Raw genomic sequence first — 27,154 nt, forward strand, 5'->3', positions numbered from 1 at the left:
GAATAGAAAAGAGAGCTTCGTTTTGGCTCAACATTGGTGAAGTATCAATCCATGGTTAATAGTATTATTTCCTGGCCTTTAGTGAGGTAGAACATCATAGTAAAAATGGTTACAAAGGAAGCTGCTTACCTCTTGGCAGCTAAGTAGCAAGCACTGGATAGAGGCTGGAGCCTCAGTATTCTGTTTTAGAATGTCCTCCCTAGGCCTAACTCTCTCCAACAAAGCTTGACTGTTTGAAAGTTCTACCAACTCCCAATTGTACCAAACTTTTGATGTTTATATCCAACCTATTGACTAAGCACTGTGCTGAAATGGGGGAGACCACTGATTTAGAAGGGAGTAAAACAAAAAGAATGAGAGACGGTGGTGACTGGACAGAGGGCCCGAATTTTAAAAAAAAAAAAAAAAGATTGAGTGAAGTGCTTGAATTGTATAGGTATCATGGAGATACTGGCTAGTTGAAGAAATACTACTGAGGAAACAAGGAGAAAATAGAAAGGAGATTATGGAAAAGTAGTGGGTCTCTGTGTCTATATCTGTGTCTATATCAGTTTCTTGTGCCATGTCTTGGGCTCTTTTCCTTCTGTATGTTTTGTCCTTTTTTGATGTGTTAGTTAGTTTGTTTTATCTCGTTTTATTTTATTTCATTATTATCTCTCATAGGCTGATCTGTTTTCTCACGAGGAACAGAAAGGGGATAGATCTGGATTGGAGAGGAACTAGAGGAAATGGGAAGGGTAGAGACAGAAAAAATGTAATCAGCTTTTATTATGGGAGAAAAATATCTATTTTTGATAAAAAGGGGAAATGGATGAAGAATAAAGTAATTTTTATGACAAATTCAAACAAGAATAAGGGGGTAGTAGTCGAATGATTAATAATTAATCTGAACAAAGGCTAGGAAAGACTGTAGGATTGGCAGTGTGGAGGCAAGTAAGGACTTGAGAAGAGAATTCTAACTTTTATAATGGGAGCAAAGCTTTTCCAGGAAAGGTTAAAGAAATCCGAAAATTCAAGTTAAAGCTGGGCAAAATCCTAACACAAGTGGGGGAGTTGATCTGCATGTTACCCTCTTTACTGATAAACTGTTGGTAGCCAGTAGCTGTTATGGAAGAAAGAAACATCCTTCTCTATAGACCAGGCTGGCCTTGAACTCACAGAGATCCACTCGGCTCTGTCTCCCAAGGGCTGGGATTAAAGGCATGTGCCACCACTACCCAGTTAAACATCCTTCTTTAAGGGTGTGGCCACTAGTAGGTCTCCCATTATTCAATGGGTGGTTCCACACTGGTGCACATGATAAGCAGCATCAATTGGAATCAGTGGTTTATTCTTAAAAAAAAAATAGGGAAGAATGAGGAGGAAGAAGAGGAGGAGGAAGAAAAGTAAAGGAGCTGCCTCTGCCATCATCATGAAGATGGGAGAGAAATGTTTAGGAGAACATAGAAGTCAGAAGAGGGGAAAGGGATGTGTATATAATCATATTTCATTGCATACATGCATGGCATTCTCATGCATGTCAAGAACAGTGAGGGCAGAGAGGCAGCCTGCTCTGAAAGCAGCTTGGTCTGATGAGTATCTTGAGGTGGAGCAAGGCATTAGCATAGAAACCTTCAATTATTCCTCATGCTTACTCAGGGAAACAGAAAAACTGTATCACGTGAGAGTGAGAAGAGATGACATGGGAGTCTAAGAACATGGAGAAATTACTCAGAAATAGGTGATTGCCAAGTTTAAGGGGAAAGAAAGGTAACAAGCAAAGAAGTTAATACAAGTCTCATCAGCAAATTCAGATCCCTGGGGACTCTTCTTCATATGGCATGTTCAAGCCATGCAATAGCTTTGAAATGTTGGTTTATATATGACGGCTTCCTAAGGCTACCGCTCCACGATGAGAAGCATCAACTTTTAATTGTTCTTTAAATCTTCCTTTAGAGTCAAGGAAGCTTTCCTCCCACAAAAATCCAAATTGCCCCATCATATCTTACTGGATACTTCACGTGTTTCTTTCTTTTCAACTAACAGGGCATATATTTCTTCCACTATTCTTGAAGACCTGCAGTAGTTATGTGTAGAATATTATATATTATAATGTATATACATTATTACACACATGTTATATTTTTTCTTGTTTTCCCCATCAAACTCAGTTTATTTGAAAATGTATTGTCTCCTCAATTTTGCACAGTAAATGTATATTGAGAATTACATGTTGTGAGGCTGAGAAAAATATCTCAGTGTTTATGATGCTGCATTAGGCAGGTGACTGGATCAAATAATTTGTATTTCATTTAAGCCAGCCATTACACGCACATTGTGTACATTACATGAACACAAAAGAGTGTGAGATGAAAGAATCAATTCTAGACAGCAAATCATCTTGTAGCAAGTACAGGCTTATAAATGATAAAATAACAACTTAAATGGGAGAAAGGATCAAGTATAATAAACCTTAAGACCCTTCAAAGTTAATTTTTATTTTAATAATTTCCAAAGAGATGAAAATGAAATATAATTCATCTTTCAGGTTGCTGAGGTGTTCCATAATTACCTCAAAGATGTTATTCAAACTTTAACTTCAGACAAATATAAAGGTATAATTTAGATGGAGAGAAGGGCCTCGCAATACAGCAATGTGACAATAGGAGACTTAAAATTTTCATTCAGTGTTAGGGAAATATAATAGAAAAATCTGTCACTTTTGATGGAGAACAGAGTGTAATTAAATTTAATTTAGCCTTATTTGAGACCTCTGTTTCAATTTGATTTTCGGTTAACTAAAGCTCATTGTTTAGTTTGAAAGCTTGTAAATTTGGTTTCTTATCTGCACAAAGGGACACATCTAAAACACCACACCTGGTTTTTAAATGCATTTGGAGTTCTGTGTGATCTGCATTGTGGCTTGATGTAGCGCCCATTCTTTCTTAAAAGGAACACACGCATTTAATCTCTCTCTCTCTCTCTCTCTCTCTCTCTCTCTCTCTCTCTCTCTCTCCCTCCCTCCCTCCCTCCCTCCCTCCCTCCCTCCCTCCCTCCATCTCTCTCTCTCTCTCTCTCTCTCTCTCTCTCTCTCTCTCTCTCACACACACACACACACACACACACACACACACACACACACATACACACACACAGGGATGCACACACAGGTGGGGGTTTGAAAGAGGAGAGAAAATCAGAGAAAAAGACAAAAAGAAAATGATTGTAATTGTGGTCACAAGTTTTGGACTGTGCTTTTGATCATGTCTGTGCAATGAGTACCACAAAATTTCTTTGAAAATCTTTATTTCTAACGTATGCATCATTTATCACAATATAAAAATAATACTAACATCAGAATCCTAAATAAATACTTTAATGACATAATATGATTGCAACACTATATGTCTTTATCATTACGAAGTTGTTTTCCCCCAAGACTGTGAACTAGTCAACATACTGTGGCGACTCTCAGTGGGGGATTCCTTAAATAGGCAGAGCTGTATCAGTGGCATTGGCTCTCAATAGGGGTCCCTTTGGCCAGTCCTAGCAGAGGCAATTCTTGGGCAGCAGTTTTAGGTCTCAGACTCACTTTTGGAAAGAACTTGACAAATGCTTGTTTCTGTTGCCAACTGATTCGTCAATTTAGGTCACTGATACCAGCAGCAAGGAAGGTAAAGTTATCAGGAAATCAGGTGTAAATGTGGACCATATTGACCTGCCACAAATGTTGTTATCCCTCAGCCCACAAAGCTAATGTTCCAGGAGTTTAGCTATTGAGCTGGTAAAGGAGATGTCACACCTCAAAATCCAAGGGGAAATATGTCAAACTGAATCCTCAGAACACGCCACTGAAAGTTTGCTTTAAAAGACAGTCACCATAGTAACTTTTGTGATAATTTACTAAAACAAAAGCCTCACTAAATGGCCATAGCCAATGTTTTTATTGAACTGATTTTTCCCCACTTTTAGCAGCTTTTCAAAATCTATTTCTTATAATTATTTGCAATAGAATGAACCGCAGAGATTGCTCAGTGGTTAAGAGGCGCTGGCTGCTTTTCCAGAGGACCTGGGTACAATTCCGAGTGAGTACCTGGCAGCTAAAAATCCTCTGTAATGCTGGTTCCGGGGGATACAATGCCATCTGAGTTCAGGCACATGGTTTTACACATGGACATGCAGACAAATCCTTACGCGTAGTAATGGATATTGTAATAACATTTATACAATTAAAGCAGCATTTAGTAAATGTCATGGTGAGTGATGAGTAGTGCATATAGTGGAGAGGAAAAATGGTTTCAGGATGATGAAGTGGAAAAGCTGAGCCTCAGCTGTTGCGCTTCATCCTAGAGGAGCAATCCAACCCCCATCTTTATAAGCATCAATAACCAAGATGTGAAAACAGTGAGCAAAGGAATTAAAATTTCCACATTAGGCATTGAAAAGAGATTCCCCCACATGTGTCTAAATTACTTTTGTTGCACAGAAAGTGGCACTAGAATTCTTTCTTGCCTTCCTTCTTGGAGATGCTAGAAAGCATTGAGTGTCATACAGCGTATGCTGCACTAAGGAAGGAACGTATTGGCCGCGGGGCTTGTAAAATACAAGCATGAGACTTGAGTTCAATCCCTCAAATCAGAGTAAATGACGGTAACTCAGGGATGACTTTGCTATTCTGAACTCTCCAAGACTGGACTTATAGATCACCGGAGTTTGCTGTCTAATTAGCTTCAATTCCTAGGAGAATTCCCGGTCAGTGAAATGCCATATCAAAGGAACAGAGAGGGAAGGGGGAAAGTGGGGGAGTAAGAAGGAAAGAAAGAAGGAAGAAGAAATCAAAGACCAGCCTGATGTGGTGGTTCACATCTGGAATCATAGCACTGGTGAGCGTGAGATGCAAATATCACCTTGAGTTAGAGGCCACCTTGTGTGGTGGCAGAGTAAGCCTATTTTCATCTGCCTCAAAATATATCATTCTATTCTGACACTACTGCCTTCCTGATGACTTGGCCAGTCAGTCTCTCACTCTCCTGTCTGCAGATTGATATAAAATACAATTATCTTATTAAAACTACATTGAGAAACTTAGATCCATTTGGTTCAGTCAAATCAATTAAATCTGAAGCAAGAAAGAATTTCATTTGTGCCAAGGATCTGCACTAATGCAAAGCATATTAGAAATGCTGAGAGTCAATAACATTATAGTAACTTGGTGCAGTGAGAATCATATCAGATGCTTAAGCTAATAATTGGAACACAGGTCTATTTAATATTTTTGAACATAATTCTTTCTGCCATAGAATATTGATAAGATTGTTACTTTGAAGGTTACTAAATGAGAAACCACAAAGAAGATTTATCTTCATATTACTTTACAAACTATCCTCAGGAAAAATGGTATCTGATTTTAGCACAGTGTAATTTTGAAATTATATAATGCTTGCACCTTCCATTAACTCCTATCTATATTCAGAGAAAAAATTAAAGGGAAACTGTAATATATAATATTAGCAAGTATGAAATATGAAATGTTCTAAAATCATTCATATAAAATGTCATGTGTTTATATGTTAATCCATATTTCCATCAAAAAAAATCTACCAAAGCTGCTCCTGGGTGCAACAGCAGTAATACTTTTATTGGATAATGGAGAAAATGTTCTTTTTTATGCAAAGAACAGATTAAAGCAACCCACAGATAAAACTAGTCATTTGCTTTGATAATTAATACATACAATGAAAAACAAATGTACAGTTCTTAAACAAGTTTGTTTTGCACTCAGATACTTTATTAGTTACTTAAGTAGACCAAGTTGTGGGTGATGAATCTATTATTTAGGAACACTAAATACATAGTTGAAATTTGGAAAATTAAAATGAAAATGAAGCCAGATATTTTATTCAGGAAAATGTTATTTTCCTCAGAGTTTGGAGTATTATTATTAGGACAAAGCAAATTTTCATCAAGCAAAATTTAAAGAGAAAGAAAACTTTGTCTTAATCCATTGCCATAAGCAAGAGAAATCAAAACACCTGCTGAACACTCTGCCATGTATTTCTAAGGAATGGCTCCCAGCACCTTGACAATGACAGTCTTATATGTTAGACCTGACAAGAAGCTTTTTAAAAAGATTTATATTTTAAACCAGCAGGGGAACACTTTACAAGTTTTCTAAACTAAATGTTCCAGGAGATGGGAGAGAACTTACTGAGTACAAGCTTTTAATGTCAGGGGTGAGGGAGATGTTAAAAATATAAATGAAGTGTATAGCTCAGGAAATTGTCAAATTATTACAGAAAGTCTTCCTGTTGCCATGAATAAATATAAGATTGTACATAAAATCCAGAATGATTTTCATCAATGACCTAATTTTTTTTATTACTTTGAGTGTCAGTTTAAAAGATTAATATTTTATTAACATTGAATAATGTGATTATTAGCATGCGTATTTTGTGATAATTTTATAAATTATATATGATATATATTTATATGCAATATTTTTATATATCTATATGTTAATATATAATTATACATTACATACATAAATAAATATATGTGGGTAATTTTGATGAGTAAATGTTCATTAATTTTTCAGACTTTATAAGGCTAATATCAATGATTTTAGCAGTCATTTTTTCAAAACTATAATCAATTTATCCAACTTTTAATCCTATATTAGCTTCATATGTTACGTGCAGGGTTTGGAGAATTAAAGGACCAACAGTATTGAGAATTTACAAAGGAGTAAAGCATGTGCCATGTGTGAACTGACAATGCTTTTTTTCTTGTTCACATTCTCTGATTCCGTCATCTATCTAACACAAGTGTTAGTTTTATTGGTTTAATTACTATCCTGTTCATCACCTCATGAAAATGTATAATTGTACCTAAAATTCATGGGCTGGGGAAAGGGTCTTTGGCAGTCAATGTGTGTGAATGTCACTGGAAGGTAATTTTTCTGATCTTCTCTTCCCTCATATGATGCTCCTTCTAAGGATTCGTGAGGACTGCATAAACTAAACAACAAACAAACAAACAAACAAACAAACAAATAAATAAATAAATGTACAAGGAATCAGAAGAGTTTTGGCACTAGTGAAAATCCCATCCTTTCCTCTTTTATATACACCTGTGAAAATTTTTTTTCTAAATTCTATTTTACTGTTTCCTTCTACTTAATGTAGATGCCCCATGACTGATAGTAGGCCCAAATCCTTACCACTCTGGTAAGTTGAAAGTATCCCCAGTTTAAAATAAATTTAAAATGCATATACAATACACATCATAGTTCAGCAACATAAGTTCTGTCACACACATCCTGGCAGATTGCTTTGCTAATAGATAGATAGATAGATAGATAGATAGATAGATAGATAGATAGATAGATAGATAGATGGATGGATGGATGGATGGATAGATAGATAGATAGATAGATAGATAGATAGATAGATAGATAGATAGATAGAAAGGGCCAGAATTCCAAACTAGAAAATATCTTTCTGATGATTATGTATCTCTCATCATAGTACCAATTTGGATGTCACAGGTCAGGAACCACTGTTATACAAAATTCAATTTGTAACATTTTCTTTTAATATTTTTAGATAACATTTTCTTTGTCTTCCCTATTACTAGCTCTCAGGCCTGTGTGACTGTAGCCGACATTGGCAGTCATGAGTTACAGCTTTGCTGAGAGAGAAAGAACCTGAGGTGAAGTGAACATGGTTGAGTTTTCAATATATGTGTTTTTTTCATATAAATTAGAGTTCTCTGTCAGATGCTGGTCCTGAATATTAGAAATGTCACTAAAAGAGTTGGCAGCTGGCCTTTGAGGGAGGGAAAGTCATACTTCTTCAGGGACCAGGCAGCTGCTAAGTTGCTTATGGTCCAGTGAGGCTACACATCGCTCAAACATGTGAATACCATGGACTACTTTCAAAGAACCATTAATAATGCATGAAAACTAAGACATCTATTGGGACTGTACAAAATTAATTTGCATTTTGATTGGTTGTGGTTTTCCTCAGTAGTTTCTGTCTGTTGTTTTTGATGAGGGTGAAAACTACAACTATCTATGGATAAATGTCAAATATTTATAGCGTGTTATTAGATATTGTGCTTGTTTGGTAAAGTAGAATTTGTAGATTGTCCTCCAATAAACATGGCTTCACTAGCATTGAGTAGTTAGTTGAATTCCAGTACCAGTGAGAAACAATGGATATACTCCCACACCTAAGCCTTAAGGAACACTGAGAAAGAGAATTAAGAAAGATTGTAAGAGCCAGAGACAAGGGAATTACCTGTGAGAATGTGTCTCCTAGTGATGTCAGAAGCTACACTCGTGAAGTCACACCAGCATGCCTGCACAAATGTGAGATGAACAAGGATGGCACCAATGAGCAAGCCAAACTGCATGTTGAAAAAGCCCACAAGACCTAAACCCTACATAAAGAGTCATAGACAACCAAGTAAAGCTGGGATCAAGAGAGTTGGGCTTTGTCAGGAGAAGTATACCAATTGGTCGTCCAGTGCCAAACAGTCATCCCTGAAAACACTCACACATGTAACATTAGATGGAATGGACAGGTCATATTTAGGAATATATATGTGTACACATATATGCATATAATAATAAGGAATGAAAAAATGGCCATAAATTTGAAAGAGAACAGGGAGTGGTATATGGATGGGGATGAAGGGAAAAATAGAAGGGAGAGATATAATTATATTAATCTTAAAGAAAGAAATAATGCTAAAAATACAGGACGTGAAGTTGAGAGGAAGACAGGGTGGAGGAGTTTCAAGATAGTTGGAGGATGTCGGGGTCAATGAATATGATCAATATACATAGTACAGATGTATGAATTTCAAAGAACATAAGAGTTATTTAGCCAGGCAGTGGTGGCGCATGCCTTTAACCCCAGCGCTCAGGAGGCAGAGCCAGGCGGATCTCTGTGAGTTCGAGGCCAGCCTGGTCTACAGAGCGAGATCCAGGACAGGAACCAAAACTACACAGAGAAACCCTGTCTCAAAACAAACAAATAAACACAAAGAATTATTTTAAAAAAGAAAGTTAAAAAATATAGTGCACATGCTCATCTGTAAATTCTTCTTTCCCTTCAAAAAAGTATTTTTAATGCTAGATGAGAAAGAAAGGAATGTGGAGAGGGAGGAATGATAAAGGAAAAAAGAAAAGAAAGAGGCAGAAAACAAAACTAAAGGACATAAAGGGAAATCTAGAATTAAATGAAAAAGGCAAGGAAGAACAGAAAAATAGACAAACACATAAAAACTAGTTAAAACACTGGTTCTTATGCTTTCTAACGCTGTGGCCCATTGATAAAGTTTCTGTTGTTGTGGTGAGCCCCCAACCATAAAATGATTTTTGCTGCTACTTCATAACTCTTATTTTGCTATTGTTATGAATAGTAATGTAAATATCTGATATGCAGCATATCTGATATATCATTTCTGTGAGGTCACAATGCACAGGGTGAGAACCAGTGAACTAAATAAATGGAATGAACAAACGGAAATTCATTTGTTTCTATTTTAATATCAAGTACCTCTACAATACTTTGTAAATTCTGACAACATGCCTGAACTGACATCTAATACATGCTGTCACCTTATTATCTAGACATTTGTCAGCTCTTTTTTTTATCATTGTGACACCATCTCAATAAACCTCAACTAAACATAAACACCCAAATCTTCAGTGGAAGTGAGAGGGCAGTGGTTATATTTGTGTCCACATCATTACAGAGAACAGAATTGAAATGAATGTTAAGTTGGAGGACATTTGTACAGCTTATTTCTGACAAATGTGCCTCAGAATGATTTAATGTGTTTTTTTTATCCAAACATATTGAGTGTATTAGAAACTCTCTACCTTTTCCCTGTATGTCACATACCCTGTCATTATTATGAGCAGGGTAAAGTCATAAGCCTAATGATTGATGCCAATAAATATTCTGATTCACCCATAGTGGAAATTCGTATATATATATATATATATATATATATATATATATATATATATATATATATATATGTGTGTGTGTGTGTGTGTGTGTGTGTGTGTGTGTGTGTGTGTACACACTCCCACCAACAGAATCCTATCTAATACATATATTTTAATACACAAAACATGTTTTTTCCAACTTTGCTTAATTTTCAAAGTTTAATTACCATTTGAAGTCAGTCATAGAGTTTCAGATTACATTTTTAGATAATATAATTTTGAAATGCCATATATATGTGTGTGTGTATATCTTAAGAATATATATATATATATATATATATATATATATATGAAATATATTTCTTAACTCCAATCTATTTTAGTGTACATTTAAGGAAATAGAGCTTCTAGTTCAGTTTTGCAATACTCTTCCTAAACATTTTTGCTGGCTGCATCTGGGCACAGGTCTTTGGGAAGAGCTCTTCAGACTGGTAACTGGTAATATAAGATGGTGCTAATATAAGATGGTGGTAATATAAGATACTGCCAATGACAGTGTGAAACCATGCAAGACCAAGTATTCTCTGTAAAGAAACAGAGGTCAATACAGAATACACGAAATACAATTGCAAAAGTTAAAAAAAAATATAGAAAACTTTAGACATGATACAAGAAATGCACATAAGCGAAATAGTTGTGTAGCTTGGTTTGTTTAAAGGGGACCCTACCACTGGGATCAGGATCCAGCCCTGGTGCATGAACTGGCTTTTTGGAGCCTATTACCTATGGTGGGACACCTTGCACAGCCTTGATGCAGGGGGACAGGCTTGGACCTGCCTCAACTGAATGTACCAGGCTTTTCTGACTCCCCATGGGAGGCATTACCTTTTCAGAGGAGAGGATGGGGCTGGGTTGGAGGGGAAGCCTGGGGCAGGGAGAGGAAGGAGGGGTGAGAGGAGGATCTGTGTTTGGTATGTAAAATTAATAAAAAAAAATTTCCCCAATCTTGGTCTCAACAATTCTCGCTCATACAATCTCTCCTCTTCCTCGCCGACTGGATTCCTGGAGCTCCACCTGGGGCCTGGCTGTGGATCTCTGCATCTGCTTCCATCAGTCATTGGATGAGATTTCTAGCAGTTAGGAAAAAGAACAGGGACAAAGAGCCAAACTAGTGGAAACACATGAACTATGAACTAATAGCTGAGGAGCCCCCAACTGGATCAGGTCTTCTGGATAAGTGAGACACTTGATTAGTTTGAACTGTTTGGGAGACACCCAGGCAGTGGGGCCGGGACCTGTCCTTAGTGCATGAGCTGGCTGTTTGGAACCTGGGGCCTATGCAGGGACACTGTGCTCAGCCTGGTAGGAGGGGACTGGACCTGCCTGGACTGAATCTACCAGGTTGAGCTGAATCCCCAGGGGAGTCCTTGCCTTGGAGGAGATGGGAATGGGGAGTGGGCTGGGGGAAGGGGAGGGAGGACAGGAGAATCTGTGGCTGATATGTAAAATTAAATCAAATTATAAAATTAAAGACAAAGGCAGGCGGATCTCTGTGAGTTTGAGGCCAGCCTGGTCTACAAAGGGAGTTCCAGGAAAGGCGCAAAGCTACACAGAGAAACCATGTCTCGAAAAACCAAAAAAATTAAAGAAAAAAATCTCAATAAAGAAAAAAATGAAGTCAGAGAACAGATAATTTAGAAGGGGCAAAGAAAAGAATCCTTGAGTCTTATACCAGGACACCAATAATTAGTGTGCCAATAAGCCTTTTAGAAATCCTCATCAACCACAAGGTACCATACATGGTAATAAAGGAGAACTGTCTCAACAATAAGGTGAAATCAACTGAAGAAAACTTACTCTAGTTCTGATTAACATGGAGTTTGCTATTCATGTGGCTCTTACTGATTTTCAACAGGATGGCTTAGATTACTGACTTTAAATCTCTAATGTCCACAAAACACATATGTTAATATACAAAATTTATATTGTAAGAAAGATACAGGTACACACAAATTAAAGAACTCACCACTAAAATACCATTGTGAAAAGAATCCTACAGACTTGATAACCCCTTTTAATTATAAATAAAAATTTAAATTTCTTTATATTTTAAATCTGGTGTTTAATAAGAAGTTTAAATATTCTGTATCTTATTGGATGGTGGATTTTCCCTGATTTTATATCCCAATCCCCTCTTCCTTTTTGAAGCATTTCCACAAAAATTATGATGAACACTTTGTGCCCAGTAGGTCTTCTCTAGACACTGGCACAGAACCAAAGAATTAACAGCACTGAATACCCTTTCCTGGTATTCATCAAGAGCTTTCCATTTATACTTGATATAAAAATATCTTTTGCAATTGTCTCTAAACCTGTTCACATTCACTAAGATCACACAGGATTGGATCCATTTAGAGTAGTATTGACTTGCCCACATTTTCTGAGATGAAGAAAATAGTAATATTTAAACATTTAATCCCAGCACTAATGGGGAAGTTAGATATAGAAAGTGGTCCACAAGTTCAAGCTCAGACTAGTTCACATAGAATTTTGGACTTTTCAGGTCCACAAGTGAGGCCCTATCTGAAAAATGTCTCAACAAATAAAATGCAAATATAAAAATACAATTTCTAATGAATAGTTGTGGCTACATAAATAATCTCTTCATGTGGGAAAAAAAGAAATCTGAAACAATATTTTTTAAATCTATAGTCAGAAAAAATGTGTTGAATACACAATATTTATAAATTATACAAATAAAAGTTTAGGGTATATTAGATGCTTCTGATAGTTGAATATTAAGACTAATTATAAATCAAATAATACTTTAAATGTTATATATTTGGATCTTATGTGCACTTGCATTTTGCTTGCTTTGTGTGGGTTTGAAGGCATTAATAATACACTCAGTCTCCAATAATGCATGGGTGCCACATTAAACAAAACAATGAGCAATTCCCCTTGGAGTAAATTAACCAAGAGTGAGCACAGATTTTAATATTTTATTTCTCTCTCCCTATGCCTTCTGTAGTATTATGTCTGTTTGCTAAATGAGTCTGAATCTGTGCCTTCGCGAACACAATCTTGTGTTCTACCCCTGTGTCTGTGTCTGCGTGACGGTGTATATCACTGTGTTCTATCCCAAACTGATTGCATTTGCTCTGTATTTATCAAATAGAACACAAAGGATCACAAAGGGAAAGAACAAGAGGCACTTTTCTGCATCTTTTACAGTTCTACAACGAACTGAGTCACCAATTACCACTGACCTCTCCTGACTGAGATAACAAACAGGGCTACAAACAGCATTGTTTATTAAGCAATATTGTTATGTTGTGTCAAAACATTTATGGTGAATATCCATGTATGCGTAAATGTACCACATGCAAGCCTCAGACGCATAGTTATCAGAGGAAGACATTCGATTGCTACTAACAGGAGTAACAGGCAATTGTGAGGCACCGTGTAGGTGCTAGGAAATGAACCTGGGTCCTTTATAAGAAGAACAAGCATTTCTAACCATTTGGCCATCTCTCCAATTCCTCTAAATCAATTTTATAGGTAAAATGCATATTAAAATATTCAAATAATCATGTATGCTGAACATTATATTACATGAAAATTCATTGTCATTTTGTGCATCTAGTTTTATATAAAATGGAAATATTGTTTTCAAAATATTAAAAATTATATACAGACATGAAGCAAAAGTAGAAAATTATACATAATTTACAATTGATAGTAGAATTAGTTATTACTATTATCAAAATTCATATTAAAATATCTCAATTTGAGGAGACATATTTAGAAAGCTGAATTTTCAAGATGATAAAATAACTTTGAGGAAACTATTTTAAAATAACACTAATTACAAGCTTAGCAAATAAAACACAAAAAAGTGAATTTCAGTTCTTACTAGACTATAAAATTTGTATGTATTTTAAATTTATTACTCACATTTGCTTTTTATGATTTGAACTTTACATAATAAAATATTTCTGTATAATTATGTCATCATGAAGTATACAGATTCAATTTTTTTAAATTTCTACTGTGAACAATTTTGTTTCAAGAAATCTATATTTTTTATTTAATTGCAAATTTAACACATTGATTTTTGTACTGCCAAGAACAGAGTTAATATTTTAATAATAATATATGAGAATCACCATTTTTGGTTGTATCTGTTTCACAAAATTACACATGCACATATATAGAATTAAACCTAATAAATATTTTTAAAACTAAAGAAAAGTCCATAAGCCAAAATATCGTCGAAGATTCATAGAAGCATAAATGCTTTTAAATACTTGTGGTATATAACAGTTTCAACAATGTAAAAAAAGTATATAATTATATCATTTTTTAAAATAAACTAGATCCTATAGCCCTACCCTGGTGTAGCTTGCTTGGTATCTGTCAAGGAAAAATAGAAATGTGTTCATAAAGTCACCTGTACACTCTGCTGTAGGCTTTTTCCTTGTTTTTCTTGTTCTTCTTCCTCAAATTGGTACTCTTCCATATGCCTTGAAAGGTCACATGATGATTTGAATAAGAATGACAGCTGTGGTGATGCATTTTGTCCCCCAATATGCTGTGTGTCCCAATAAAATTTGCCTGCAGATCAGAGGAAAAAGCCAGCCACTATATAGAAGTCAGGCAATGGTTGTACATGCCTTTATTTCTATCACTTGGCAGGCAGGGATCTGTCTGGATCTCTGTGAGTTCAAGGCCACACTGGGGAACAGAGCCAGGCATGGTGACACACGCCTTTAATCCCAGCACCAACCATAGAGGTCTGGAGGTCTATACAGACAGATAGGAAGTGACAGAGCTGGGTAAGAAGACGAAGTGATGCAGCTGGGCTGAGAGAGCAAATGAGAGAACAGAACAGAAAGGCATAGAGGTGTGGGTAGACAGAAAGTAGCTCACTTTGGAGACTGAGGTGTTGGTGAAGTGAAGTTAGCTTGTGGCTTTTCCTATTCCTCTGATCTCTCTCAGGCCTTAACCCCAATTTATGGTTCTAAGTTTTGTATTAATAAGACCATTTAGCAATTAGTCTACAGACACCTATAGGTGCCTATGTTTAAATACACAGTTCCCTGCTGGGGAAACTATTTAGAAAGGATTAGTAGGCATTGCCTATTTGATGAGGCATGCCACTTCCAGTGGGCTTTGAGGTTTCAAAAGCCCACACCTTTCTCAGTCTCTCTCTCTCTCTCTCTCGTGCCAAACCTGACAGAGAGTTGGTGCTCTCTGCCATCATAGTCATGGACTACAACTTTTTGAAATTGAAAGCCCCAAATAAGTTTTTCTACAGGTCACCTTGTTCATGTTGTCTTATCAACAATAGAATGTAACTAAGACATGCTAAATCACCGTTCGTGTATCTCTGAGTTCTCCCTACCATCCTGCCATTACCAGTATGGTTCTTGATGGCATGCTATATTAATTAGTGTTCTCAAACAAAAAAGCAAAGCAGAACTGAGAGAAAGAACTTCTGTCCTCTATATTTAGAGTAGGTCTGATGACCTCACATGATCTCGATTTAGGATGGGTCTTCCACTTCAAATAATCCAACCAAGAAAAAAATCATTCATAGATGTGCCCAACTGTTCAAATTTTAGTTAACTCCAGATGTTGTCAGGCTGGCAACCAAGATTAGCCAGGGCATTTGTGAAACTATAAACCACATTAACAAAAATCTAGAACCAGTGTAGCATCAACCAATTGGGATGATTTAAATATATATATATATATATATATATATATATATATATATATATAAAGAGATGATAGATAGACAGATATAGAGATTTGATCTTTGCATTGGGGGAGGGATTATAGAGGGAGAGGAAGGCAAACAATAAACCAAGAATATACACACACACACACACACACACACACACACACACACACATATATATATATATATATATATATATATATATATATATATATATATATATATGCACTAGGAAAGTGTTCTACCACTAAGTACCACTAAGCTCCATCTCCATCCCTGAAAGATAAATTTCTGACTAGAAAATGAAGATGTGTTAGTACATTGATTATTTCTAGGAAAACAAAGACGCCGTTAAAGTACTGCTCTCCAATCACTTGTACCATGAAAACATCCATCGACAGTGAACCATTCTTCCTGAACAAGATGAGGTATCAAAATTGATAGAACAAAAAAATTTTAAACTATTCTCCCAACTGATTCAAAAATACCATCAGGAAACAGAAGAATTAATGAAATATGAATAAATCCTGTGCATATAGATTATGAAAACCAAAGATACTCAATAAATTGATTAGAACATTTTTCATAATAATGTAAAGAGAGAATATTTCAAACAAGTTGAAAAAATATTTTTAAAAGGAAATTGACACCATTGTGACAGAAGGCTGGTTTGTAGAACATACTCATTTATGACTCATAATACTTCTGATATGCCAAACAGCAGAGATTATTAGTTCAGGGGACCCTACTTACAGGGGTTTGTACTGGTTAATGTTTATCTGCATCCACATTAAACTGTATAATTTTGGTTGTGTTTTATTTTAATTTTTTGAACAGTATTACACAGACTTCCCCCACTGTGTGTGTGTGTATGTGTGTGTGTGTGCACATGCGTATGTGTGCACACATGACATGACAATACAAGAGCATAGGAGACAACTTTATGGAAGTGGGTCTCTCCTATTACCATGGGTTCTGAGGATGAGGTCATCAAGCCTGTATATAATATGTAAGCCACGCCAAGCCCTACTGGTTGTTTTAAATTTATCACAGCGTAACCTTTTGGAGCTTGATTTTTTTAAAATATATTTCTAAATTCATCTCATTAACCAATGTTTCTGAATATTCATTTCATGTGATGTTTACCATCAACTTCTCTTCCTACTTTAGTGAAATAGAATTACTATTCTTTGAGTCTTTATTGACCTATTTTTCACCTTTATTTCTGTTCAATTAAGAAAAATTGTAGTTACTATAACAGGTTAAACTTACTGTTTATTAAATATCATTCTTATTCCTATAGATAATTGTGTCAAACAGATTCTATTAACCATTCTCCTACTGCTTTTTAGAGTAAAATACAGATAACAACAAACATTTGATTTCTACATGAAAATTTTGTTTCAAAATATTAGTTAATATTTTTTGAATAATGTAGCTTATATATTGAAAATTTCCATACAATAGATGCTTCCTTAAATGTATACATATATGAAGGTAATTCAAATAAAGTAACCAAATAGTGAGAGATACAGAGCCACAAATACTCATCCTTGGCACCAAATGAAGCTACCAGGATTGGGTTATAGTGTAATTGAGTTCTTGGCTAAAGGGATCTCATAGGAATCCCCAAACAACCCACTCTGTTGCTGCAAATGTAGCTTGCTCTCTACATATTGACAAAAAGACCTCATTGATGAAGACTGTAGCTACATAACTCATTGCTCATAGGTTAGTCAAAAGTCTTCACCGCTACATTCTTGTATCTTTGGTACAGGAAGGTACTCTAAACACTAAGGTAATGTTGACCCAGCCACAAAGCCTTTAATTTAAAATGCTAGGGTGATACAAAGCTAGTGGAAGTAAGCAACCGATATCTGATGTAACTTAAGACCAACTCCACGAGATGGAACCCATACCTGACATGACTTGACTGACCAAGAACCTGAGTCTAGATAGCCCAGGGACCTAACAACAGCAACAAGACAAAAGAAAACAAAAGAAGCAAACAAACAAATTCAAATACTACTGTTCTATGAAAAGAACATAAAGGTACAAATGACTCCTGATGACACTCTGCTGTGCTTATAGATCAGTGCCTTGCTCAGCCATCACCAGAGAAGCTTTCTCCTGCAACAGATGAGAACAAATAGACCTACAACCAAACATTGTATGAAGAGTATGAGACCTTAGAATACTCAGCCTTAAATGCGATGTCTCCATCTAATCCCTCCCTCAGGGAACCCCATAAGAGCCACACGGGATGCTGGACATCAAGAAAACAAGGCCCTCAAAATCAACATGATCAAAACTCATATAAATATATAGAACCTGAAGCAGCATGCACAGGGCCAGCAGGGGACTGCATTAGATCCTTTAAATATATATCATGGCATCCAGTTTATTGTTTTTATGAGATATTAAGTGTGTAATGAATGGGTCTTTTGAGTCTTGTGCCTTATTTTAGGCTATTTTCCTACTGTTTGTAGGTTTTGCCTAATTTCATATATTAGTTTTTGTTTCATCTTATATTTTATTTTATTGTATATATTTTTATTTTATCATTATCCCTTAGAAGCCTGTTTGTTTTCCAGTGAAAGACAGAAATGGATCCAGATGGGATGGGATGTGGAGGGGAACTGGGAGGAGGAAAGGGAGAAGAAACATAACCAGAATATGTTATGTTTAAAAATTTCTCTTCATTAGGGTTTCTATTGTTATGAATACACACCATGAACACAGCAACTTTTAGAAAGGAAGACATTTATTGGGGCTCGTTAACAGTTTCAGAGGTTTAGTGCATTATCTTCATGGTGGCATGCAGGCAGACATGGTGCTGGAGAAGGAGTTGAGAATTCTACATCTTGATCTACAGGTAGCAGAAGCAACCCTGTGTGACACTGGCCACACTTGAGCTTATAAGATCTCAAAACTTGCCTCCACAGTGACATACTTCCTCCAAAAACGCCACATCTACTCTGACAAGGCCACACTTCCAAATAGTGCTACTCCCTATGGGCCAAGCATTCAAACACATGAGTTTGTGGGGCCATACTAATTCAAATCACCACAAAATTAATTTACAATAAAACGTAAAAATAATGACAATTTCCATAATTAAACTATAATTCATATCATGAACTTTGTTGCAAAACATGTTTGACATCACAAGTCACTATTTTTAAAAGTTTAAAAAGTTCCTGATGTTCATTCAATGAATTGAACCAATTAAAAACAACAACATGGATAAAATCATTATAAAGGACTTGCTTATGATTGTCAGATAACTTATTCAGGTAGAATGTTTTGGAAATATGTCAATACTCTTTTACTATATCAAATTGTGCATAATTTACTCAATTTCTTTAAGTATTAGGAAGTATAGCATAGTATTCAAAACAAAAAATATCAGATTTGCAATTTTAAAACTATTCCCTTACTTAAGCACATGCATTTGCTTTTCTTATATATCTTCCCTCAAATCACATAGTTAAATTATAATGTATTTATATATTCTTTCTATATTCTTAGAATTTTTATGTTTGCATTCTGGCTACCCTGAGTTTATGAGTGTTTTATGTCATGACAACAGTGATGGCAATCAAGCATTTAAACACTCAGTAGTTAAAGTGCATGCTGATTTAGGAAAAGGCAAATATGAAGCATCTTAATGCACATTACTGAGCCTGACATCTGCCATGTACATGAAGCTGCTTCCAATAAGCAGGTATGCTAAAATGAAAAAGCCCTAAAATGACAAGTATTGGTTTGGCAAGCAGTTACAAAATGTCCTTATTTCATATTAGAATTTTTTTTGCAAAGAACTGCTTCTTAATTGTTTATATGCTTCTTAGTGTATACGTAAGCATGCATGTATGTAAGTATGTAAGTATGTATGTATATTTGTATTTGTATGTGGATATGGGTATATATATGTATATATGTGTGTGTATTTATTCATTTATTTATATGTGTATTTAAGACATACATATCATTGTATAATATGTAAGTATGTATACAGACTTAATTTTTGGCACTTGAAACTCACATGCTGACATTTCACATGTGGCTATATTTGGAGGCAGAATATTTAAGGAGGGAATTACACTGTATGTAACCATGAGGGTGGGGCTCCAATAGGACTTTGAGAAATCCCACACGAAGAAAAGACAGAATTTTCTGTGTACCTGTATTTCCTCCTTCACCAGAAAAAAGGACCTTATAGTAACAGGAAGATACTGTAGTATCTTCAGGAAAGCCTTCCCCTAAGCTAATCATGCCACTATCCTGATGTGAAAGTCAGAACCCTGAGGGAAATTTTTTTTTCTATTATGATATATTTGCCAGAACAATTCAGATTATATGCTGTTTTAGTTGGGATTAAATTGTTGTGAAGAGACACCTTGAACAATGCAACTCCAAATTCTGCATCTCCATATCTGATGTCAAAGAGCTCTTCAGATCTCCAACTCCTTTAGCTTTGTTGACAACATACTTCACTCTTAGACTGGTTCCACACACAGTTCCCAGTTCTCAGTTTTCCTGTGTAGGAATCCCATGACTCTTATATCTCCAACATCTTGGTGTTTCCATGGCAATCCAGCTTTCACCTTCACAGCTTCACACCCTCTCTAGTCCTCCATGTAGGGACACCTGTGATGCACGCCTGTCCTCAGCAGCTTTCCTTAGCTGCAGAGGGAAAATCTGAAACTCCTTCTTTCTATCATTGAGTCTAAAGTCAGAACCCTGTGGCCAAAGCTGTCAAGTTCTGTTGCTTGCTGGAGCTGGAACTTGGCCCCTTTGTTCAGTTAGATTTTCATAAGCTTTCTGATTTTGATGGCTTCCTACACTGAAAGATTTCCTTTAATTCCTTTCACAAATTGGAAGCTTAACTGGGTGGGGGTTTCTTCTGAGGTCAAGATTTCCTTTATTCCATTTAGCATCAGGTTTTTCTTTAAACTTTTTATTTCTTGAGCACAGGATGTAGCTCCAATATACTTCCTGGTACTGCTTTTCTCCTCAAACTATATGTTTTGTGTTTTTCCTTACTCAGCTTTCCCCTTTTCATTATAGTGATAACCAATAGCCACAGAACATGGTCAAAAAAGGCTGTCTTGAAATCTCCTCTGCTAATGCTATTAATCTAAAACTGTTCAATTTGGACTTATGCTGACTTTTTTGGACAAGGGCAGAAACAGCCTCTTTTTTTTTTTTTTTTTTTTTTTTTTTTGCCAAAAGATCGCAAGAACAATCTCTAGGCCACTTCCTGTAGAGCCATGACCCCATAGTTCAAATCACCCTCAGTATCACTGTCTTCCATGCTCCTTTTAGTATGGCCCATTAAATTCTGCTTAAAATGTTCAACTGCTTTCATAATCTAAAGTTGCAAAGTTCACATTCTGCCTCAAGCAGCATGGTCAAGAGTTTCAGAGCAAGACCCTCATTCCCTGGTACAAATTTCTGTGTTAGTCAGTGTTCTGTTGCTGGGAAGAGATACCATGACCGCAGCAACTCTTATAAAAGGAAACGTTTAGTCAGTGCTTGCTTACATTTCAGAGGTTTAGTCCACTATGACCATGGTAGGAAGCATGGTGGCATGCATACAGACAAGGTGGTAGAGAAGTAGCTAAGAGTTTTACATTCTGATCCACAGGCAGCAGGAGAAGAGAGAAACCGAGCCTTGCTTGAGCTTTTGAAGCCCCAAAGCCTACCCCCAGTGACACACTTCCTCCAACAGAGTCACACTTGCTAATTCCTCTCAAGTTGTGCTGGTCCCTGATGACCAAGCATTCACATTTACGAGCCTATGGGGGCCATTCTGATTCAAACCACCACAGAGGCTGTGAAGGGAACTGCTTCTGTAACAAATGCTTAAAATTGTGGAACTGGCTTTTGAACTTGGTTATGAATAAAGTTAGAAGATATTTGAAGTATATGTAGGGAAAAAAAAGAAAAACAGAAAAAAAATTATCATGAAAAGACTCTTGATAGAAACATGGATGGTAAATACAGTTTTGGTCTTGACTCTGGAAGGATAGAACAAATGTCTGCCACCTAAAAGAGACTATATACCATCTGGAACAGAATATTGGCAGAAATATTAACATAGCATCCCTGGTGAGGTCTTGGCAGAAAAAGAGGTTGGTAATATTAGAAAATAGAAAGTATCTTTGTATAAAATTGCAACAAAGTTGGTTCCTCTTAAAGGAAGAAGTTGTAAGTAACAAACTTGTATTTTGAGCATTGTCAAGCAAAATGCTAAAGGTGTAGATACCATTTTTCCCTACTAGTTTTGTAAGAAGTGAAAAATAAAACAGAAGTTAAAGTTTGTTGAAGCCTACAGTTGAAGAATTGGAAAATTTACACTCACCATCTAAAGTAAGAAAAGCAAAATGGGAAGCATGTTCCATCATTGTCACAATAACACAAGGATTGGAACAACTGGTCCAACATTGATAAATTCAAACCTAGGGATTCAAAAATGTTCCTGTCATCTGGGGCCAAAACCACCAAAGGAATTAAACCAGCAGAAGGACTGGCAGCTGGGAATAAAGACTTGGGAAATGGGATGGAGGGTCTTGGTACAGCCTGATACACCTGTGTTCCGAAGGTCAGTCTCCAGCATAGGCACACGCAGACAGATGCCCAACTAAACAAATAAACAACCAAAACAGAAGCAAACCAAGTAAAACCTAATGCTAGAATCTTGGCGTTTTCTAGGCATTTCTACATTGAAAGATTCAAGGCTTCAGCAATGATATGAAGTATATAGGATTTAAACTACCATAGCATGCCCAAGAGTTTGGGCTTTTACCTACTTAGATTCCAACAATGAAGCCACTTTACAGGTTTCAGAAGGACAATGTAACACTGTGTAGTTGTTGGAAATAAATCTACTCTGGACCACAGAGGGATAGCCTCTTTGCAGAGGGGATACGGCCAGACTGTCTACCTCGAGTACTCACAAAGTAAAACAATCAGCCACAGATAACCATTTCTGAGACTTAAGAGCTAATGAAATTTGCCTTGCTACATGTTAGCCTCTGGGAATATCTCTTTCTGTTTGTGAAATGTTCCCCTATTGTAATAAGATTGCCTATTTTAAATCTGCCTTCATAGCATTTAGGAAGCACATGAATTGTGTGGTTTTATACACACATAGATGGACAGGAATTTTACTCCGGGGTGAATTGTACATGGAAGTTTGATCATGCTGATTAAAGTGATATTTAGTATTTAAGACTTTACACTTGAAAATGGTGCTAGAAAAAGTTAAGACTTTAGAGTCTATTGAAATATGAATAATGCATTTCGCATATAAGAAGGGCCTGAAGTCTGTGGAGGGCAGAACAAAATATGCTAGCAATGAATTATATCCCCTGCAAGAATGTATGATAGCTCTAACTGCTAATGCAGCAATATGAAGAAACAAGGCCTTTAGGTATGTGATAACACTGAAGCAGATCAAAGGATAGGTCCTAATCCAATAGGGTTTGTATCCCGTTAAAGGAAGGCACAAGTACTCTCTTGGACTGGATGAGTGGTCCTATGCCTATAATCACAGCACTTGAGAGGATGAGCTAGAAAGATTGATATACGTTTGAAGCCAAATCATACTGCATAGTAAATGACAATATGGCCTAGGTTATATAGTAAGATCCTCTCTCAAAAAAAGAAAATAAGTAATATCTCGTGTGCGTACTGAAAAATTGTAAAACATAGTAAGATAGCTTTTGGTAAGCCAAAGAGAAGCCTCATAAAATAATGATTTCTGTTCATACTTTAATTCTTATATTTTGGACTCCTGAACTATTAAAAACCGAATGTCTCCAAATTAACCTAGCTAGTATCTGAAATTTTGTTATTCTAGACAAGGTAGATGAACATCATAAAATTTGTTTATTTCTAAACTATGTTCATGAGACTTCAGTAGCAGCAAAGTGTGGAATACACTTTTTATGAGTACCTGAGGTATTTGGATAGATGAAGTCTCTGTAAAATATGTGGGGGCATTGAGTATCAATAGATATTAATTTTAATAATATCAATATTCAGCTGGGCAGCAGTGGCACACACCTTTAATCCCAGCACTCAATAGAAAGAACCAGGTGGATCTCTGGGAGTTTGAGGCCAGCCTGGTTTACAGATTGAGATCCAAGACAGGCACCAAAACTACACTGAGAAACCCTGTCTCGAAAAATCAAAAAAAAAAAAAAAATTAAGACAGGAATGTTTGTGAATATTAATAAGAAGAAGCCAGCAAATATGATTAAAACTTATAGTTATATCACTAAAGGGTTCAATTTATCATGGATACATTTCAACCTGGGAAATTTAAGTGTCTTTTTCATGAAAATTGCTTATTTCTAAACTATGTTTATGAGAGTTCAGTAGCATCAAAGTGTGGGATACACTATTTACGAGAGTACCAAGATATTTGGATAGATGAAGTCTCTGTAAAATATGTGGGGGTATTGAGTAAAGAGAAAGGAAACCTAGCATTCTTATTTCAATACTTTTTTTTTTTCAACTAAAAGGATAGAAAGAAATCACTGCTACTCCACATTAAAAAAATCATTTTATGAGGATTGACCACAATGGCAAAGAATGAAGTGATTGTTCTGCTGAAGCTTAGAAGACTGATATTTTTTTTTTCATCAACCACTTCTCTACTTCTGACATACATCCTGTGTAGTCACTTGAATTTAGCTTCTTGAAAAATAATCCTCGGCCGGGCGGTGGTGGCGCACGCCTTTAATCCCAGCACTCGGGAGGCAGAGGCAGGCGGATCTCTGTGAGTTCGAGGCCAGCCTGGGCTACCAAGTGAGTTCCAGGAAAGGCGCAAAGCTACTCAGAGAAACCCTGTCTCGAAAAACCAAAAAAAAAAAAAAAAAAAAAAAAAGAAAAATAATCCTGAAGAATATTCCTCAAAATTGATTCAATATTATTTAGAAAGCTATATTAATACAAGTTTAATATTTATTAACTGTACCTTTTCATTTATCATCATTCATTTAAATATTTATTCAATATATTAATTGTTATGAGGTTTGGGAAATTATTTTTTTCTTCTTCAATAAGCTCAAGTGAACTGAAATATTACAACATCCTTTTTTTTCCTTTATACTGGATTAAAGACTTCAAATATATATTAGTCAATGCATTCCCCATAGTTTTGTGAATATAAACAGCAATGTGCAAGCCAATTGTTTCTGACTGCCCAAATGTAAAATTTAAGCCTGCAAGATAATTATTTTTCTTTATTCAGAATAATTCTAAGTTATATACTTTGTTCTTTCTCATGAACGTTCAGAATTTCCTTGAGGCATTCCTCTAATGTTTATGTCTGTGCTCATTAAATATATCCCCAGCTTCTCTAGAGGTGAATTGTACACAAAAGAATCACAGAGTGAAGAAACACGCCCCTCATAAGTGGTACTTTTCCTTTATAATGTGTATATATTCCATAGGCTGTGTGTTGCTGTCCATAGGGAAGGAGTATTTAATGTTGACATCCTAGAGAGAATGTTCACTTCTGTTTAGAAGCATTTTGTCTAATTTTTGTATTTTGACATGAAAGTACAACATGCAGTCCCCAGCTCTATTTTACCACCTGAAAATCATCAACATACTTAAGCGGATGAAATAAACTCCATTGCCTTAAAAATGGATGTCACAATCAGTTAACACCTTCATTTAGTTCAGATGTTTCATGCTCCTTTTGAAAACCCACCTTTCTAGCAGAACTTGGGCAGAGAAGTTGCCCTAGAAAAACGAACTGTCATCTCTGCTCAAAGAAACATAATTTAAAAGAGGCAATGGTCCACCCACTCTTCCCTCAGCACAGCACAATCTCAGTGCAACTTGGATGTGAATACTTTGGTTATATCATTTGAGAAACATCAAACAAAATTATTGTCTGATATTTTAAGGCAATTTCCTCTCAAATTCAAGATCACACAATGGGCTCTCCCAAGATTATCCGTTCTCAAGTTGTGTGAAGTCTGGGCCATGTAGTGCCCATTGAATAAATAGTCATCTTTTAATATTTTTAAGATGAAAGTCCTAGTCAGGAAAGTTATTTGCTTTGCTATTGGGAGACAGAGATACATTGACACAAGGTGAAATAATACAACTCTATCGCATTGCAATATCACAGCTGTTCTCCTACTTTAGGCCCCCTGTAAGCAAAAACAAACTAGTTCTTATTGAAAGAAAATATTAATAATATTACATTTTAGAGATGAAAAAAATGTAAAGAAATAGTTCTTTTACCAACAGTAGCCAAAATCTGGAGGTTGGGATGAGGGAGAAAGATTACAGCCGATGATTGAGGCAGCATTTGGACAACAGAAACACTAATTTTGAGATGTTTTTACTTTCTTTTTTTAAAATTTATTTTATAATTTAATTTAATTTTACATATCGGCCACGGATTTATTTGTCCTCCCCCCTCCCGAGCCCCCCCCATGCCTTCCCCCCAGCCCACCCCCCATTTCCATCTCCTCCAGGGCAAAGACTCTCCTGGGGATTGAGTTCAACCTGGTAGATTCAGTTCAGGCAGGTCCAGTCCCCTCCTCCCAGGCTGAGCTAAGTGTCCCTGCATAAGCCCCAGGTTCCAAACAGCCAGCTCATGCTTTCTCAGAAAACTGGGAATCAATCTCCCCCAAGACCCAGTTATACCACTCTTGGGCATATAATGCTCAATCATACCACAAGGGCACTTGCTCAGCTATGTTCATATCAGCATTGTTTGTAATAGCCAGAACCTGGAAACAACCTAGATGCCCTTCAACTAATTTTGAGAATTTTGATGTTGATATTCCTGTGCATCAAATGATGTCTCCCTTGAGCTCTTCTTCGATCATTGACTTTACTTATTTATTTTTTGTGTGTATTTTGAAGTAGGGTATCATTGTATAGTCCAACTACCTGTTATTGGATTGGTGGTTATCTTTTTCCCTCAGCCTCCTAGGTGACAGAATCACAAATATTATACCCCATGGATGACTCAAAATATTGTTTTATTTTTAATTTTATTTTGTAGAGACAAAGTTGAAGTAGGTAAACCTAATGATCCTAAAACCTACATGGTAGCTAGGCTTGCCAGAAACTTATTACATAACCCAAGTTGACCTTTAACTCCAAGCAATCCTGCTGCCTCAGCTTCTCAAGTATTAAGATTATGCACATGATTATACATATTAATGTAGTTAGAATTTTGGAAGTATGCATCATCTGCATCTATGAATAGAAGTATGAGTAACCATAATTAATATTTGACAACAGTGACATATAGTTAAGCGTACGAGCTGACTTCTACTCAGTTCAAGCCTTACAACTCTTTATATTATATAAGAATCATCATAATCCAATGTCTGTACCAGCCGTACATGGATATTAGCACCAAGACTAGGGTTGGGGAGGTATTTCTGATGAGGCAGCAAACATTCTAAAACAAAAAG

The 27,154-nt window shown here is 36.1% G+C and overlaps 1 protein-coding gene across 7 annotated transcripts in view; it reads left to right on the forward strand.

The window, feature by feature from the left end:
* Nucleotides 1-27,154, forward strand: part of Mgat4c (MGAT4 family member C) — a 651,962-nt gene that overhangs the window by 460,283 nt on the left and 164,525 nt on the right. The window lies entirely within an intron of this gene.

The sequence above is a fragment of the Peromyscus californicus genome, unplaced genomic scaffold (assembly GCF_007827085.1).
Source record: "Peromyscus californicus insignis strain IS unplaced genomic scaffold, ASM782708v3 Scaffold_24__1_contigs__length_46423439, whole genome shotgun sequence".
NCBI classification, from domain to species: Eukaryota; Metazoa; Chordata; class Mammalia; order Rodentia; family Cricetidae; genus Peromyscus; species Peromyscus californicus.